This window comes from Poecilia reticulata, linkage group LG18 (genome assembly GCF_000633615.1).
Source record: "Poecilia reticulata strain Guanapo linkage group LG18, Guppy_female_1.0+MT, whole genome shotgun sequence".
Classification (NCBI taxonomy): domain Eukaryota; kingdom Metazoa; phylum Chordata; class Actinopteri; order Cyprinodontiformes; family Poeciliidae; genus Poecilia; species Poecilia reticulata.
The window spans coordinates 670,947-678,012 of NC_024348.1; the positions used below are offsets into that span (position 1 = coordinate 670,947).

Genomic DNA, 7,066 nt, shown 5'->3' on the forward strand with positions numbered 1-7,066 from the left:
TTGCTGTTCTCAGATTTTTGCACCTACTTTTGCTGAGTACTGCATCGAAGTGATTTGATTGACAGCTGACCACATTCATTGATTGGCTCGTGATTGACATCACTGAAAACTGCAAACAACATTTAATGGTTTTAGCTGTGGACTGCGGACTTGCCGTCTGATATCAGAGAGCTGCTCAGTATGGAGAAGTTTAAGTATGAGTTTAATCAGGAGCAGCAGCGAACACATGCCGTTACTTTTGCAGCAGAATGACCGTGATTAGCAGCATTGCTAGCAGTTTGCCACTCTGAAATACAGTAATAAATAAGAGAGAAGCAGTGAAGCTGTGGTCAACATTCTGACAGAGCTGCTGTTTTGAGTCGACACTGTGAAACACAGGAACTACATATTAGCTTGAGATGTGAATTTTATTTTTCATTTGGTTAAAAAGTAATAAAATTTACGCATGGCTACTGGTTTACATTTTTGACTGCATTACATGAATCCAAAAGGTTGCACATTTTAAGAAAGAAATGCCAGAAGGTAATTATATGTACAGCAAAATAATCAGCTGATCTCAGTCTTTATCATTATTTTTGGCCCAGGAATGAATTTTGATAAGACAAAAGCAAATATTTGGGTATATTTTGGTCCATCACAACCAGAACCTTGAGGTTCTCTATTGCTAAGTGTTGCTGCAAACATCAGAGGAGAGTCGACCACAGCTGCTGTTGGTCATGGCCTGCCCACATTAGTAAGGTACAGAGGAGATAATGGAAAAGCTCACTACGTAGAACCAAATTGCACTTTAACCGGTTCTTTTTCATTGCTCCAAATTGCCAGTGTAAACGAACCAACAGACTCTATGAGATTGGGTCTAAAACTGACATGTATGACCAAAACAGAAAAGATATGAAGGAAGAGAACAGCTTCTACTACATATATAACATTGTACCACACACGTCTGTGACATAACTATTGAGCAAAAGAAAAAACAAAGAAAATTATTTAGAATTATTCCTAATTCTGAATAATTCGGAAAATATCTAATCTTAGTTTAACATGGTAATAAAAGTCTAGCTAAAATATACAAAAATAAGTAAATTGATTTCCTCCATTTTCCCAAAGACCCAGTGACCTCTTTGCTTTATAATTCTTTCAACTGAAAGTGTTCTGATTTGATCGCAACTTTCATTAGTTAAGCAGGTTGTGGGCCCGGAGTAGCAGAACCTAGCAACAGGTTGAGGAGAAAACCATAGAAACCAGTGGATGGAGCAGGACACAGGATGCTGCAGTTTCCCTCATTTACCACTAATTCCTTCTGACAGGAATTTGTTTAGGAATGTGTTTAACTTCTTATTTTCTCTCACTTTTTCTCTCCACAGAAGCTACACCTATTCTGGTGCTCAGCTTAGCTGCGAGTCCTTCCTGGAGCAGAGCATCAGCTGACATACCGCTGCCATCAACTAATTGTTCTCATTCTCTTGCCATTAAATTTTGACTTTCATGAACATCAAAATTAATCCTACATCAGTTCATCCATTTCCTTTGGTACATTCTACTCTGTCTTCTCAAATCTCCAGTCGGTCGTAGCAGATGGCCACCTGTACAGTGCCAGGTTCTGGTTCAGCTGCAGGTTTCTTCCTGTTAAAGGGAATGTTTTCCTCTCTACTGTCGTTACATCCACCCATGGTATGAAGGATTGCTATAAAGTCAACAACAAAACAAGCAATTGCCACTACATGCTAGTCCAGAAGGAGTGAATGCTGCAAGTCAATGACTTGATGCAGTTTGTTGGGTTTCCTTGAACAGAAAAGGCTTTGCACAATTTCAAACACACTTTACCGCAAAACAACAAAACCGCAGACATTGTGAATAATGTTGAAATCATACACATTACAGTGGACCAGCTGTGTTCACAGGGCTTAGGGTTCACAACTGTCTGCAAATAGCTAAAATCAGAGAATACATGTGATTACAAAGTGTTGAAAGGGCAATGGAATAAATATATATCAGTAAATATCAGTTCTCAACCATAACAGTATTAATAATATCAGATATAAACATCGGCACAAATCTTCATATCACTGCATGCCAAGTGAATATTCATTAATACACAAGGTGGAAACCATCTTATCTTGACTGCAGAAGTCAACATCAAAAACCTTCCATATCTCCCCAGATAGTGATAGTGATAATATTGTCAATTTTGAATTATGGTCAGAAAGGTTGATTTTTGGTTAAGGTCGACAATTGACGGTGAATCAACCATCAAACAATCATCCGATTCCAGCCAAGTAACCAATGTTGAAGAGATGTCATTGAATCAATGTTTTGTGGTCAAATTCTAATGATTGAAATGCCAACATCTGATCAATGTTGAATCTATGTATGCTGTCCCAACCATCCCACTCATGGGATGGTTGGGACATCCCACTCCCCATGGATGCCCCTTCACTGTTGGCTTGTTTGCAACCTGCTGAAGATGTTAATTCAATGTCGAATTATAATCAAAAAGGTTGAATTTATGGTTAAGGTCAACAATTGATGGTGGATAAACCATCAAACAATTATCTAATTATAGCCAAATAATTAATGTTGAAAAGACGTCATTGAATCTATGTTTTGTGGTCAGTTCTAAGGACTGAAAAGCCAGTATCCTCAAAGCACACTGCCCTGAAAGTTTTAGGTAAGGTAATTTTATTTATATAGCACATTTTCAGTAACAAGGCAATTCAAAGAGCTTTACATGAATTAAAAGGAAATACAAATAAAGTAACAAACCAAAGGAAAGAGCACAAAAAAAAGGAAAGGACACAGTAAGGCAAATCGCAACATTCAGGCAAAACAAAGGGCAAAACAGAGACATGAGTGAAGGCGGTGACGTCAAAGGACCATGAAACCAGATGGCTGAGCCTCCTGGCAAAGTCCGATAAAGGTGTTGTTTATTGAGGAATGATGTCCTTGGGAGCGCTCAGCTCCACAGCTCCATGGACAGTGGCGCAAACAGTGGGTATGCAGGGTATGCAACGCATAGGGGCGCAGCACCAGAAGGGGGCGTCAAAGCCCCGTCTGGAGAGGTCGGCGCGCCGATGATGTTTTCCCATACACTTCAGCGCGCCTTACGCTCCTTCACCTCGTGCACATAACGAGGTAAATGTAGCGAGTTTTATCCTTCACGTATCGTCGAGAGCGAGTGGGCGTCGCTCCCCCTTGGGGGGGGAGAGGGTGATGGGTGGGCGGCGATCTATGTTTTCGCATCCACCTGAATAATGTGTAGTTGCGCCACTGTCCATGGATACAGGGGAGGGTGAGGTGGGAAAGAGCGTTGTGCTTACATATCTTCAAGGATATTGGAAATATGCAGCCCTTCCAAGGCCACACAGGGAAAGCCAATTCAGAAGCAGAATGTCTTAAGTCGGGAAGATTATAAATTTCAATTTTCCCTCTCCAATACATCTCAGCTCCCAATTATCCAAATTAGTTTGGTCATTCCACTGAGCCGAAACTAGCAACTTCTCCAAGATTTATTCCTACTCTTGAGTGCGTTTTAAAGTCCTCGTCTCTGTCCACACCAACAGTCCGAGTGTTCGCTAGTTTGGCCAAGTCCGTCACAAATTTGTCAATAGTCCAGGAATCCACAAGCTCCAAACAGCAGAAAGCATTTCTAGATATGCTTTAGATATATTCTAAAGCATATCTAAAATATTTAGATATGCTCTATGAATAAAGTCTCTGAATAGATTAATTTTCCACAAATAATTTGGATTTTCACAGATTTTCACAAGGTCCTTTATATAAAACTTTTCATATCATTTAATCTCTCTGATCAATGGCATTTTAAAATGTATATTTCAAACTTTAGTCACAAATAGCTATAAACTATTACTGAATAGAGGCAAACTACGTTCTTTGATTGGTGAACTCCTGAACATGAGCCATCCTGCTAAGAAAACCTCCACATGTTGAAAGTATAATTTGATTATGATGGAAAACATGCAGAGAGTAGCATGCCTCTGCCTTGGAGTTAGCTGCCAGATGTCGCTCTGCTAAAAATAGAACAATGGGAGTGATGTGCTGACTGTTCTGGGGGTGGGAGGGCCTGGATGTCAGGCTGTCTCTTCCACTTGGTTGAATAAGATGACGAAGGAAGAAACTGTGCTAGTGGTGCAAAGCCAATTAGCTGGACAGGAAGCTGACATGAAGCAATGAGGTGTGAAGTTTGTTACATCAATGCCGGCCAATGGGATCCTGTAGCATCGGCTCAGGACTGCGGAGGTTCTCTACGGTCTGCCCTCAGATCAGGTTCACTTTGACAGATTTACACAAAAACAGGTAAGGAGGGTTCACAATGCCTTGTTGAAGTATTCAACCTCCATAATCTTTCATATTGTGTCATCCTACCAATGTCATCCTTTGGTATCCTACCAAAAGTAGGATACCAAAGTCATCCTACCAAATGACAAAGTATGTCTTTTGGTAGGATGACATACTACCAAAGTAGGTAGTATGTCTACTTTGTTAGGCATACTTTGAAAGTAGATCATCTTTCATACTTTGTTATCCTATCACTTCAAACCTCAACTGAATACAGATGTCATTGTATGATTTGCTTCAGTCCGACACCACACTGGACATTGTTCAGTAAATTATTATAATGATATAAAGCATCAACGTTCCTACATGTTCTTAATAAAAAACAAATACATGTCATAGATAGCCTCATCATAACTGTAATAAATAGTGGTGGGACTTGATTAAAATTTTTAATAAAGTTAACTGCAGAGTTGGTAATTAATTAATTGAAATTAATTGCACTTGCACTTTAATCAAAAACTAACAAAATAAGTAACATTTTCAATTAAAAAATACTTTTTACAGTTAACTTATTGAATAAATAAACAGCATCTACAATAACTCTGAAAAATTAATGAGTTACAACATTCAATTTCCCTTTGGGAGTAGTAAAGTATTTTTGAATTGAATTGAATTAAATAACAACAAGTATACTTGCTTTTGATTTATTTAGGTTTTCCAACCATCAAGGTGGTGCAAAGTATAAAAGTTGCAGTTGAACTTTTATTTAAAAATGTTTTTTATGTTAAAAATATAGAAAAATAAGATTTTTTAACATAAAAAACAAGCTACAATCAGTGGGGAAATGAAAAAAATAAAATAGAGCTCTGCCCTCTCCCTACGGTCCTACTGTTATCTACAGAAAACCAGAGCCTGTTGGAGGGATTTAGCACTGCCAATCACCCATGTGTATGCACTGCTCATACCTTTCTCCTTGCTCTCTGCTATACTAAAGCTGGCTCACAACAACAAAGCCTGCCATGAATACACAAGCTAGTTAACATGACCAATAACGATAGCGGATAAATGGTTTTTCTGGAACAGCAAGTTGATTCTCCACCATTAAGATATATATATTTTAAATATTTGTATTACTTATGCCACAAATTTGCCGCATAGGACACAGCTCCAATGAGGTTTCTGTTTGTTTTTTTACATAACTGAAAAGAACAAAATATTTGCATTCTACATACACATACTAGCAACCACCCATAACTTGTGCATATATACCATATGTATACTACTGCTTACTGCTTATATATTCACCATGATTATACAATTGTATATATTGTAGTCTGAATATTGCACCAATATTGTATTTTTAATAATACTACAACATATGTATATTACTGCTTGGACATTCACCACAGTCATAGTTTGTAGGTATTTAGTCTGAACATTCAAATTAATACTCTATATCATAATAATACTGCATACCATGTATACACTTGTACATACTTTTGTATATGTCTGTTCACAACTGTATATTTACCCCAGTCATAACTGTAGACATGTACATTGTATCGTATTTGTACGATACAATGATAAATGATAATCAAATGATATTTTAGATCATCATATATATTTATATTTATAACTTCGCTTAAGCACTTCTGGATGGATGTAAACTGCATTTCGTTGCCTGTACTTGGGACATGTGCAATAACAATAAAGTTGAATCTTTCTATCCATCTACGTACACACCAAGTAAAGATAATAAAATAAAAAGGAAAATTAAGCATTAAAAGAAAATGGAAAAAAAAGGGTGAGGGGCAACACTAAATCCAGGAACAGAGGGTTAGGGTTGCCAATAAGGAAGTAAATGCTAAAATAGTCAATTGATTAGCAGTAAATCGTTTGTCGTCAAGTTAGAGGAGCATTTAGAGAGAACAAGGAACACGACTGTGCCTCTAACTTGCACCATGAGCGGTCCATCTATCTAAACCAAAATGAAATTTTGTAGATATGTGCCCCCCAACAATACAGTTGGAAGTTTGGAAGTGACAATCCAACGCTAGATTTGCATCTGTGAAGTTTGGATTTGCCGATACTGGGTGGCTTTCCATGCCATAGGACACTAGATATAGTTTGATCCAATGTTTTGAAAAAGTGCTTTGGCAGAAAAGTGCGAGACAATTAAACAAAAATAGAAATTTGGGTAAAACGTTCATTTTAATTGCATTAATTCTACCAAGAAGTGAGAGAGGTAAACTACTCCATCTTTGGAAGTCCAATTTAATTTTAGACATCAAAAGCAAAAAAATTGACTGTGAGAAGAGAAATTCAATTGCAATTATATTATGAGTAACAAAAGCTTTTATTGACAGAATGAGTTAATGCAGCAAGTCAATATATGCAGTGTTGACCCCTCTTCTTCAGGACCTCTGTAATTCTCCCTGGCATGCTCTCAATCAACTTCTGGCCAAATCCTGACTGATACCAGTCCATTCTTGCACAATCAATGCTTGCATTTTATCAGAATTCCTAGGTTTTTGTTTGTCCACCGTCTCTTGATGATTGACCACAAGTTTTCAATGGGATTAAGATCTGGGGAGTTTCTAGGCCATGGACCCAAAATCTCTATGTTTTGTTCCCTGAGCCAGTTAGTTATCACCTTTGCTTTATGGCCAGGTGCTCCATCATTCTGGAAAAGGCATTGTTCATCACCAAACTGCTCTTGGATGAATGGGAGAAGTTGCTCTCGGAGGACATTCTGCTACCATTCTTTATT

General features: G+C 37.9%; 1 protein-coding gene across 13 annotated transcripts in view; it reads right to left on the minus strand.

Moving 5' to 3' along the window:
- LOC103480087 (calcium/calmodulin-dependent protein kinase type II delta 1 chain) overlaps positions 1–7,066 on the minus strand; it is a 108,831-nt gene that overhangs the window by 60,774 nt on the left and 40,991 nt on the right. The window lies entirely within an intron of this gene.